Source organism: Neofelis nebulosa, chromosome 12 (assembly GCF_028018385.1).
Source record: "Neofelis nebulosa isolate mNeoNeb1 chromosome 12, mNeoNeb1.pri, whole genome shotgun sequence".
Lineage (NCBI taxonomy): Eukaryota > Metazoa > Chordata > Mammalia > Carnivora > Felidae > Neofelis > Neofelis nebulosa.
Genome location: NC_080793.1, coordinates 74777301 through 74789785, shown reverse-complemented (window position 1 = coordinate 74789785; position 12485 = coordinate 74777301). Strand labels below are relative to the sequence as shown.

The window sequence follows — 12485 nt, the reverse complement described above, 5'->3', positions numbered from 1 at the left end:
CCCACTGAGCCACCCAAGCATCCCACCATCTTAACCATTTTTAAGTGTAGAGTTCAGTAGGGTTAAGGGCATTCACACTGTTGTGAAACAGATCTCCAGAACTTCTTCATTTTGCCCATGTCAAACTCTACACCCATTAAATTACTCCCTTTCTTCCCTCCTCCCAGCCCCTGGTAACCACCATGCCACTTTCTGTTCCTATGAATTTGACTACTTTAGATGCCCCGTGGAAGTGGAATCATACGTATTTGTCCTTTGTGACTGGCTTATTTCACTTAGCACAGTGTTCTTAAGATTCATGTTGTACGTGTGACAGGATTTTCTTGCTTTTTCAATACTGAATAATATTCTGCTGCATGTATGTATCACGTTTATCTATTTTGTCAGTGGATATTTGGATTGTTTCCACCTCTGGGCTATTGTGAGTAGTTCTGATATGCACATGGATATGTAAAGGAGTTAGAAATATTTTAACAAGGAGAGAGGCCAGGCATATCAAGGAGAAACTCAGACAAAAGGAGGCAAAGAAGGGTCAAAGCGTGTGTGGGGTGTGTGTGCATGCATGTGTGTGTTTGTATAAGTGGGTAGGTAGGTAAGTGACATAAAATGTCTAAGCAATTGCCTTAAGAAATTCTCTGATTCATACTTGGGATAAATAAAATGATCTGTATTTTTCCAATTAAGGTCCCATGTTTATTAAAGCTTCCTGCGATATGCATAGAGAATGTCATATGCATAATGAATATTCAGAGTGACTGGAAATTTGTGGCCAGATGGGTGATTTTCGTGGCAGCCTGGATGTTGGGGATGCAGTAATACCTGAGGACACCGACACGACAACCGAAACTGGCCCCAGCATTAGAGATCGGGGTTCTAGTCCCATTTCTACCACTCTGCCCTCTTAAGTCATTGGTTTATTAGGCTGTAAAGAGGAAGGCTTGAACTAAGTGTCCTCTGAGCTCTATTCTAACTGTTGATTTCTGTTTTTGTCCATCAGTGGTTTTGGAAAAACAAAACAAAACAAAAACCGTCATGAGAAGGCAAATAATGACCCAGCCACAAATTTGAATAGTTCCCTTGAGAATCTAAGCCCAGAAGCACTCGAGTAACTTTGGGGAAGTTGACAGAATCCTTAGATGAGCAAGAAGACAAAATCTACGAGAGGACTAATACGTGTTTTCTAATGATCACACTGCATGAATTTGGGGCTGGGGTGGGGAGTGATCATCTCCTCTAAGTAGTTAAGAAAACAATTACATCACATCCTGTAAAATCGATTCTGGTCTCGTTTGAAAAAATTAATTTCCCCAATTCCTACTTTTTCAGTACTAGATCACCTTTGGGGTAAACTGAAAAGACTATTCTGCCATGAACATATCATGTTCTTACTTTTCTTTCTCCATAAGGGCTGTGGGCATAACATAATGTTTAGTCTGCCAAGGTTGTGGGCCTCCTGACATGAGACAATTATATTAATTACTTGTCTTGAAAGTATATCTGGGACTTTATGCCACATTCTGGAAACACAGTTAAGTACTTTTTCCTTATCTGAAAACCAAGTTGAATGCATAGACGTATGCAGAGATTTACAGTGCCTTGAATCTCCAGGGTGTTTGAAAATGTCTGAAATCTCTTTAAAGAGCATATTAACATGTATCCAAAAAGTTAGACTGTAATACTATTTAACTGCTCGATTTTTCCATTATGGGTCTGTCAGCAGGAATATGTTGCCCTATAGTACATGACAAGTGAAAACGCTGGTAACATTGTTTTTCACAGACAGAAAAAATACCAAAGAAGCAATTTCGTAGCTAAAATGTCACCTGTTAGATGTATAGGGCTCACTGTATTTTGTTGCCCTGGTAACGGATGGTGTAAAATGACTCCTTTGCACTGCTCCATCAGAGTGATTGCATCCTGTTTTTTCCATCATTTTACAAGAGGCTGTTTTCATTCTCCCTTCCTGACCATATTAAGTGTAAAGAGATTGACTTACTGTGCTGTACCCTCTCCATCCGATGTGGACTTAAGAGTTGATATTGATGTACGGAGAACTGTATGCTTCTTCAAGAAAAAAAAAAAGCTACAAATTATAATGAATTTGACTTTTATGTATCGACCATTCAAGAGTTGAAGTAGGGTTTCTGCACCCAAGGGATAGACATGGCCTGATCAGCATTTTTCACTCGAACGCATCCAATTGATAAAGCAATACACTCAGTGTCACTTTGCTTGATCTCCAGGTTTAACAATAGTCATGCTAAAAGTAGATACATTACTCTATGAATTTTACCCGTAAAAAAAATGTGCTAGCCATAGCTTTCTACGGCTGCACCTCCTTCCAACTTTTCACTGCGCCGGGCAAAAAGGAGGCCCACTGCGAAATTGTGCTGAGGCCGTGCAAGTGTGGGTAATGTGTATTCAGGTATGTATGTATTCATGACAACCAGAAGCCAGGTACCACTTTACTTCCTTACCCAAAACCACCGAATCAGAAAGCACTTCCTGGGAAACTGACTTCTCGCTCTCTGTTCAATGGAAAGTGACTCTCCGAAGTGACACACTGCTTTATAATTATCCAACTGTTTCCGTCTGTCACTACGAACAACTTAATGCCTAAAATCCATTTGGCTGAAAACTGCTTTTGTTCCACATTTGAAATAAGGGAGCGATTTTGTTAAAGCAAGGGTTTTCGGTAATGCACTTCGGGTCATTTAAGTTTTGGCCGCCGCTCCCTCATGTGGGTCATTCTACTATGTGTTTTTGTTTTGTTTTGTTCTACTTAGAATTGCATACACAAAGCAAATGAGAGAGTGTGAGGAAAAAAGTGAAGATAGGAGGGGACATTTTGAAAGAATGGGGAATGCCCCTGCCCCGCTCTGGGGTAGGAGTGGGAACAGTGGGATTATCTATTTTATTTACTTAACACGTCATAGGAAAATGACCCCCTAGTTAACTGCATTCCTTGAACAATAATACCCTTTCACAATTTTATACGAAAGACTGTTTTTTGAAGTCCTGCCGCTCAATCACAATTTGGAGAGGCAAGAGATCCTACTTGAGCCGCCAATTTGGGTGACTGTGTATTTCCGCTTTTAAAGTGACTTCAGCCATGATGATGAATGATCATTTCCCTTCATACGGGAAACATTGCAAACATTTAAATAGCTAACTAATGACCTTTTTATTGTTTAATTATTCTTAATATGTGTACAACAGGAAACTGTGGTATTGATTTGCTCTCTGGTAAATTGGCTATCAAAGGTTCTTTGTTTTAAATCAATCTGTTTCTCTGTCTCTCCCTCTGTTTCTCTCTCTCTCTCTCTCTCTCTCTCTCTCTCTTTCTCTCTCTCTTCTGCTGTCCTTTATCTCCTGCAGCCTCTTGACCCAATTTAGTAAAGTGCCTGTATCTCAGAAATTGACTAATGTGAGGTGCTCTAGTCCCAAAATTTCTCCAAAGAAACCCAGCTCAGCTTGTAAACATTCATTTGCATTGACTTCTTTCTGTCACTACAATTGCATGCATGTCCTCTCTCCCTGTGAATTTCTGCCATGTGGTTAACACCCTAACAGCATTGGTTCTCTAAGTGTGGCCTCTGGACCAGCAATGTCAGCGTTACTTAGGGACTAGTTAGAGATGCAAATGATCAGGCCCACCTTAGAGCTATGGAACCAAAAAACTCTGGAGAGGAAGCCTGTGCTTTAAAGGTGCTCGGGGTTGATTCTGACGCTCACTATTTGGGGACCACTGTTCTGAGCCTCTGTTTGTTCACAATTAGCCCATTCTGGTGATCAAAGCTATACCACATCCACAAATGTGGGTGACACCAACTAATTTCAAGTGACACAGCTATGATAAGTGGCTTTGGTGATTTGTATGACCCACTGTCCCACCCCTCAGAGTTTATTTGTCCTTATCTGAAGAATCTTACAGAGTTTAGAGTGAAGAACATTTTAAAGTATCTTTACACAAAACCAACCAAGCCTTTAGTATTTTCATACCAATCAGAGTCAGTTCCGAGACCGGAGGTCTGCTCGTGGCTTGCCGCTAACTCTTTCTGTTCTTGTGTAGTTTATGCAGCCTGTCTCCTCATTTGCACATGGGAATAAAACCATCTAAGTCATGGAGTCATCAGAAGAGATCAGACGATAGCTGACAATATGCTTTTTAAATTATAAAGAGCTACACAAATACAAGTAGATACTATTAATAATATAATCACTTTTTATCTTTAACGATAGCTTTAGAGTAGTTACAGAGGATTTAGATAATGATGTAGTGCTAACACCAAATGTCTGTTTCTACTCTATTTGCTCCTGGAGAATTGCTGGAGAAATCAGGGATTTTTGGGTGAAGAGAGTTCTCTCTCTCTCTCTCTTTTCTTTCTTTCTGTTTGGGCTCTGGACTCACCGTGTAAGTAGCGTGGCTCATAATACCACCTGCTTGGAAGAAGGTGTGAAAGAGCAGCTCTCATTTTGTGCTCAATCACAGAACCAGTCCCTCACCCATATTTTAAGAAAGATAAGAGAGCTGCCAGGCATAAGTGCCTTGTAAATATATTTCCTTTGCAGGATTACGGGACATGGAGAAACTGACAACCGTAGATAGTCCTTTCTGAAAAGTGTCATATCTTCCCAGGCTGGGGGTAATCGAGTGAGAAGTTTTGGGGTAATTAGGACGCTAAGATCAAAGAATTATACATGTGTGGAAGGCAACTCACAGCCCTCCCTCCAAACACCCCCCCCCCCAACACACACACATCAGGGACTGAAAGATTCAGAGAAGCGCTGTCCAATGGAAAATAATGTAAACCACAAATGTGATTTAAATTTTCCTCATAGCCACATTGAAAAGTACTAAAATACAGGTGAAATTAATTTTAAGAATATGTTTTAGTGAACCCCAATATATCTAAATTTTAACATTGATCAACGTAAACATTAATGAAATAGTGTAGATTCTCTTCATCATGCTGAGTCTGAAATCTGGTGAGTCTTTTATACTGAATAGCACCTCTCCATTTGGACCAGCCACATTTCAAGCCCTCAGTAGCCACATGTGGGAGTGTGGTTAGTGTACTGGACAGCAGAGGGTTAGAGAATCTTAATTTTAGAGTGCAGATTGGTAAAACGGAAACAGTCCTACAGAATAGTTGAAACCCCTTCAGCGTGTGTTTGAGCAGGCACTCCCGCTCTTGGGCTGCCCCTTCTTTCTCTCCTACTTGGTTCTTCTTCCTCTCCTCCCCTACCGCAACACATGTGCGCACGCACACGCGCGCACACACACACGCACACACACACACACACACTGTCTCTGGTGCTCACATGCATGTACACTCACACACACACACACACACACACACACACACTCACCGTGCCCCCCCCCCCATGGGGCATAATCACGGGGCTGCACTTGTCTTCTCCTCCTGCTCCCTGTGCTGCTGCTGTGTGTGTCCCAGCAGAGCGAGGCCTCCTCTGTCCCACGCTGTCCCCCAAAGCCATGACACAACCTTGGGTTATTGAACATGCCGCACGTCCTGTCCTCTGCAAAAGCAAAAGACTGAACGCCGTCGTCTTTTTACAGGCCCAGGGCTGTTTTTATTTACCGTTTCCCTGATCTTGTGAAGGCAAAAGAGGAAGGGAGAGAAAAAGGAATGAGAAAAAGAGACTGAAAAACAGCGAGACCATGTTCCCACATCAATCCTGACCTTGGAGGCCCTGATGACTGCTTACAGAGGCTTCCTAAATATAAATAATGTTCATGTTTCGAAAAAATGAAATTTTCTACGGGAGCATGGTAAAATTAAAAGGCAATTAAAACCAAGCCCCCAAGGGGCGCCTGGGTGGCGCAGTCGGTTAAGCGTCCGACTTCAACCAGGTCACGATCTCGCGGTCCGTGAGTTCGAGCCCCGCGTCGGGCTCTGGGTTGATGGCTCGGAGCCTGGAGCCTGTTTCCGATTCTGTGTCTCCCTCTCTCTCTGCCCCTTCCCCGTTCATGCTCTGTCTCTCTCTGTCCCAAAAATAAATAAAAAACGTTGAAAAAAAAAAAAAAAAAAAAAAACCAAGCCCCCAAGAACCACTCCAATCATTATGAGCCTTTAAAAATTAGCATATGTTGGGGCGTCTGGCTGGCTGGCTCCATCAGTACCGCATGTGACCCTTGATATTGCGGTCTTGAGTTCAAGCCTCACATCGGGTGTGGGACCTACTTAAAAAACATTAGTGTGTGTTAATTTTACCAGAAAATATGTAAAAATACCTATGCCTCCTACACGACGCTTTAAAAAAAAAAATTAAAAAAAGTCTAGCTTACCATGGGTTGAATCTGTTCGGTGACAGAGAATAACCGTGTTGGGTAAACTACGTCACCATTACATCCCAATGCCTCCTCACCCCACTCTGTGCCTAGAGAACATCTTCCTAAATCCCCCCGACAGGTTGACCCCATCTGGTCACACATCCTGCCACTCTTGCCTGCACGTGCACATGTGGCACTCTGCGTCAGGACAGTGCTGGCTAATTTAGCCCCGCTGATTTGATACAACTGGAGAAAATTTTATGGCACACCTGTGATTGTCAGGATGCCTGCTTCATTCCTTTCAATATGCCTGGGAAGGCGTGGAGGGCCATTATGTCTTAATTGGGTAATTTCTTTTGCAGATTTCCAAAGGCAGGTTTGCTCTATCAAAGGCACCCCAGAGCAGTGCCTCTGATGCCAGCTGGTGTTAAGATGATGGCAATTCCAAGAGGACCCAGGACCTCTTTCACGGACTGAATCTTTTAGGATCTTGAAACAGTTTTACTTATTTTAAAACAGAGATGTGGGCCTATTATGTCAACCTGCTTTAAGAGAAAAATATCTGGTTCAAAAGGTCTTTTATTCCCGTTTTCTCTTTTTTCCCCCCATCCTGTCTCATGCATTCTTTCAGACATTTTAACAAGCTTCAAAATCATGTATTTATATACCAAGTGAATTTGTACTAGTTCATTTGCAGTTTGCAAAAGGTGTTTTTGGATTGTAGGTGTAAGTGGAAACACACACACACACACACACCTTAAAGCTTAAAGAAAAGGGCTCAGTTCTTTGAGTCCATAAATTGCACCAATTAATTGTACAATACACTGCTGCCATTTTGCAAAGGACCATTAAGATAATATGAAGCAAAGCAGATTTCATTCGGAATAAAAGTTTCAATGTAAAAATGTAAAGGAAGTAATCTTTGCCCAAAGTGTTATGAACCAAACCAAAACAGAAAAAAGGGAATAAAGGAAGTATTGCAAGGAGGAGAGGGAGGTAGACAGAGATAGGAAATAGCAGTGGGTGCTGTTCCCACCACTCCAGAATCTGTGCAGCAAATTGCTGTGCTTTAAGGAGAAGTAGCAATCAGCACCGATTGAAATATCCCTGAATGCAGTCATAATGACATTCCTCTCCTCCCTCTTGTGTCTGGCATGATAGGCCATCATCAGAAATGTGCACCATCATGCAGAGTACACTTTTTAAGGACAGGAAGACCCCTGCATATGATCCCAAGACCAAGAGCCTTCTATGTGTGTGAAGCACGTACCCCGTGTCACACAGGGTTCGGTGCTCAGAAGGGCTCCACACTTGATTACATGCTCTGATGTCGCCATCTTGATATTGAAACTCTTAATTTTCAACAGAGTTAATTTTTTTTTGTTTTACTCTGGACCCCATGAATTATGTAGTCAGTCCTAGATGGACAATGTCGCTTATCTAGTTAGAGAATATCCAGTTAAAGAAAGTATTTCATCCATAGGTTCCCTGACTAGGTAATCAGTAGAAGAAAAAATGAAAACAACCAATAGACCATTGTCACATTTTGTGAGGATATTCCTGCCTCTGTCCATCCTGGTTACCAAAAGAGCCATGAGGTGTTCAAAAAGCAGTGAGCAGCTCTAGACCACAGCTTTGTATCAAAGATCCACAAGGGCTGTTCTTGATTCCTCTTTTGATTGGGTTGAGTTACATAGCACCCCATGTCATGTCACATCAAATGTGACTTGATGTGACAAGACATAACATGACCTGGTGAAAACAGAGGGAGAATTGGAGGAAAGCACCTTTTTGTTTAAAATGCCAAGGAGGATGTGAAACAAATCTGGGAGAGCAGAGGTGATCATAATAAAATAATGCTGCTAAATTATAAATGATAGTCTGTGCTTCCCTGGCCCTTTTCATCCATTGCTATCAAGGCACCACACACTGGTTAAGCCATCTTGTAATTTCTCCTCAGGTTCTCACTATAACGTGTTTTGGTGTGAGTATGTTATGGGTAAGTCTTCCTTATTCAGTAGTGACATAGGTCCATCCCTGTTAGATAGCTGTTTAAAGGAAATAGTGTACAAAAACTTCAAAAAGGATGTTAAGAAAATTGTTGTCAAAAGCTAGAATATGCAGAAGACCATCAGAAAAGGTTTCTTTTTGATTAGAGGAGGAAAGAAGCTCTTTTTAGAAATGGTTGTTGCTGGTGACTTGGAACAAAGAGCACATGACTTGGGGGAGGGAAGTTAATGTGTTAGGATCGTGTCACCTCAGATTTAAAGGGTACTACTTGCCACCAGGGTTTGTCACTATCTAGTGTGATTATATAAAGCAAAAAGGGCATTAAGGATGGCCAGTTCTTCCAAGAAAAATCGCCCGGGGCTTCCGGGCAGTCCATTGCCAGCATGTGTGAGCTCAGGATTCAGTTTCCTCTCAATCAGGCTTAAGTCAGTGATCTTTCATCCCATTAAAACGTATTGAAAGAAGATTTAAGAAAACTGTGGAGGGGTGCCTGGGTGGCTCAGTCAGTTAAGCGTCCTACTTCGGCTCAGGTCATGATCTCACGGTCCGTGAGTTCAAGCCCCACGTCGGGCTCTGTGCTGATCGCTCAGAGCCTGGAGCCTGTTTCGGATTCTGTGTCTCCCTCTCTCTCTGCCCCTCCCCTGTTCATGCTCTGTCTCTCTCTGTCTCAAAAACAAAAATTGAAAAAAGTTTTAAAAAAATTAAAAAAAAAAAAAGAATAAAAGAAAACTGTGGATCTCGGAGATCTCAGCGATGTCCCATCACCCCAAATTCCTATGTGGGTTAGAATGGCTCTGCCCAGTAGGCCAGGCACATGACCCCAGGGGAAGATGGTGATGAAATTTTCACGGAGCAGAGGGTCTAAAGCTGTGGATTCAGGGTGTTCTGAGACCACACACACTCCTGCCACACGAGGAGGAAGACGGAGTTCACTCAACACCTGCCCTTCACTAGACCTGAGACCTCTCCTAGAGCCTAAACTCACACTCTGATGACCTGTGTTGACATCTCAGCTTGACTTTTTCTCAACCAGTATAACTTTGGGTGAGTGATTTGACTCTTCTGTGACTCAGTTTCATTATATATAAAACAGAGATGATGATATACTTATTCATAGGGTTGTTGTCAGGATTCAGTAGAAGCAAATATGTGTCCAGTATTTAGAATTTCTGGAGCATACTAAGCAATGAATGAAAGTGTTTAATAAATCTTAGTTATTTCCTTACTAAACCAAAGTGTTGGATATTAAACACTGATATTTCCAGTCACAAAATCAAATGAGTGATCTCATGGTCAACACTCTTATTTCTTTTACTTTTTTAATGTTTATTATTTTGAGAGAAAGAGAGAGAGGCAGAGTGCAAGTGGGGGAGGGGCAGAGAGAGTGGGAGACACAGAATAGGAAGTAGGCTCCAGGCTCTGAGCTCTTAGCACAGAGCCCAACATGGGCCTCGAACTCACAGACCACAAGATCATGACCGGAGCCAAAGTTGGATGCTTAACTGACTGAGCCACCCAGGCACCCCTCAACAGTCTTTTTTTTTTTTTTTTTTTAGTTTTCTTTATTTTTGAGAAGCAGAGAGAGACAGAGCGCGAGTGGGGGAGGGGCAGAGAGAGAGGGAGACACAGAATCCCAAGCAGGCTCCAGGTTCTGAGCTCTGAGCTCTGTCAGCACAGAGCCCGATGCAGGTCCCGAACTCCCTGACCATGAGATCATGACCTGAGCTGAAGTCGGAGGCTCAACCGACTGAGCCACCCAGGCCCTCCTCAACAAATGTCTTATTTTTTATAAGACATTTAGAGAATCTCCTCTTCCTCCCGTTTTTAGATATTATACTGTTTAGGTTTCCTGATCTTTCTAGAAGCTGGGTATCTTATCAAGACTTGGAGATTAGCAGGTGTAATATTTTGCTGGTAAGCCAAGGTGGCAAAATACAAAATGGTCCAAAGGACAGTATATTGATTAGAAATCTTGGATGGGTAACTGGGTTAATAGTCTACTTTTATCATATTCAGGTTCATTCCACCTATAATGAAGAAGTGGGTGATAATTTTTTTTCAAGTTCACACAGATCCTGTAAATGTTTACAAGCTCTTTTTTTCTCTTTTGGTTTTACCGCACAAACACAGATTCTCCAGTTCCATGAAGTTAAAGAAACTAAGAAACCAACTCATTTTTTTTCCAAAGTATAAAAAAACATTGTGAAGAGGTGAAGTTTTAAACTCACGTTGGGGCGCCTGGGTGGTGCAGTCGGTTAAGCGTCCGACTTCAGCCAGGTCACGATCTCGCGGTCCGTGAGTTCGAGCCCCACGTCAGGCTCTGGGCTGATGGCTCGGAGCCTGGAGCCTGTTTCCGATTCTGTGTCTCCCTCTCTCTCTGCCCCTCCCCCGTTCATGCTCTGTCTCTCTCTGTCCCAAAAATAAATAAAAAACGTTGAAAAAAAAATTAAAAAAAAAATAAAATAAAATAAACTCACGTGAGCATTTGAAACCTTGCCTCCTTTATATGACCAGTAACTCCTCTAGAGCATACAAGATGAGTGGAGAGTAAATACCTTTGTCAATGGAGCTGTGAGAACGTTAAATGTTCTATTTGTAGCCTGTTATGTGAAATTAAAAAAACAAAACAAAACAGAACAAAACCCACCTTAATCTCCTGAAAGGTGGCCTTAGCATCCAGTATGCTATCTCATGTTTTGAAATTTATCATCTCTGTGGCTTTCCAGGGAAATTTAGGATTGCCTTAACATTTTTTGAATGGATTAAAAAATTAAACTCTTTTGGTTTGCCTTATCACATGAAGTTAAACATAGAGGTAAGTTGGCAGAACCAGAAATCCACTTGGCATTGGTGTCCCTGTTCTATTTGTACACCATGGGCCTTTGGATGGATCGTTTCACGGCCCTAGGCCTCCCTCTCTCCATCTAAAGATTAGAAAACACTCTTGGGGTTATTGTGAAGATAGAAACAACACATACAATGTATAATGCAAACACTTTGCCCCGCCCAGCAGTAGTAGGCGCTCACCTAAACACTAAGTTGTTATTGCTACCATGGCCACTATCACTACTGCTCTTATTACCATCATTTTATCATTATTGTCTTTGTTGTTACCATCATCATTATATGCCTGTTCTGGTCACCCTACAACATCTTAGCTAATATAGTCAGTATTTTTTTTTTTTAATTTTTTTTTCAACATTTTTTATTTATTTTTGGGACAGAGAGAGACAGAGCATGAACGGGGGAGGGGCAGAGAGAGAGGGAGACACAGAATCGGAAACAGGCTCCAGGCTCCGAGCCATCAGCCCAGAGCCTGACGTGGGGCTCGAACTCACGGACCGCGAGATCGTGACCTGGCTGAAGTCAGACGCTTAACCGACTGCGCCACCCAGGCGCCCCTATAGTCAGTATTTTTAAGGGCTGGTCGTCTAAAATAGGATCAATACAATAAGTATATGCAATATATTAGTGGTGTCATTCTTTATCTGAAGTGTTTCCATTAGGAAGAAGTGGGGAGGAAGCCGTGAGCCTGCCTGGCATATGTGTTCACTTAAGCTAAGTGCTAATGCACTGACATTGGCAGCAGGAGTGGTGGACCTGCCAACCTTGTGGGGTTTCTAAAAGGAAGAGTTGGCATAAGGGGAATTCAGATAGAGACAGGGATGCAAATAACCTTACAGCAAGCATTGTGGCTACTCCTGGGCACTTGGTTTATTTATAGTTCAAATCTGGTCTGAAAGGCAATAAGAAAATGACTTAATGGTACCTCCTCAGCCTGAAGCAGGGCTTGCTTTTTCACCTGGAGAGAGCTTTGGACAAAATCCCAGTCGGCCTAATAGCAGAGCCATGCCAAGGGAGTGTCATAAGGGATCAGGTCCTCACCAGGAAGCTGCTGCCCTGAATGGCAGCCTGTGTGCCTTTGTTTTCTTTCTCTTGGGTTTTTTTTTTCTTTCTCACTGAGATGTCAGGTTGCCTGTGGCCCTTGAGGGAAGCCCTTGTTTTGTGAGCCATCTTGTGCCTGAGCTACTTGGATAGGATCCAGGGAAGTGCTGCGAAGTGCAGTAACTAAAAGGTTGGGCTAGAACCCATGAGAAAAGACTCAAAAGAGGGTTAATTAGGCAGTCAGGAAAAGCTGAGGGTAGTTGAACAAAGGTCTTCAAGTACACCCCGTGGG

The 12485-nt window shown here is 42.4% G+C and overlaps 1 long non-coding RNA gene across 1 annotated transcript in view; it reads left to right on the top strand.

Moving 5' to 3' along the window:
* Positions 1–5834: 5834 nt before the first annotated feature.
* LOC131492034 (uncharacterized) overlaps positions 5835–12485 on the top strand; it is a 105118-nt gene continuing 98467 nt past the window's right edge. The window contains exon 1 of the long non-coding RNA XR_009251806.1: positions 5835–5962. This is a non-coding gene — a long non-coding RNA (uncharacterized LOC131492034). The remainder of the gene's footprint in view (positions 5963–12485) is intronic.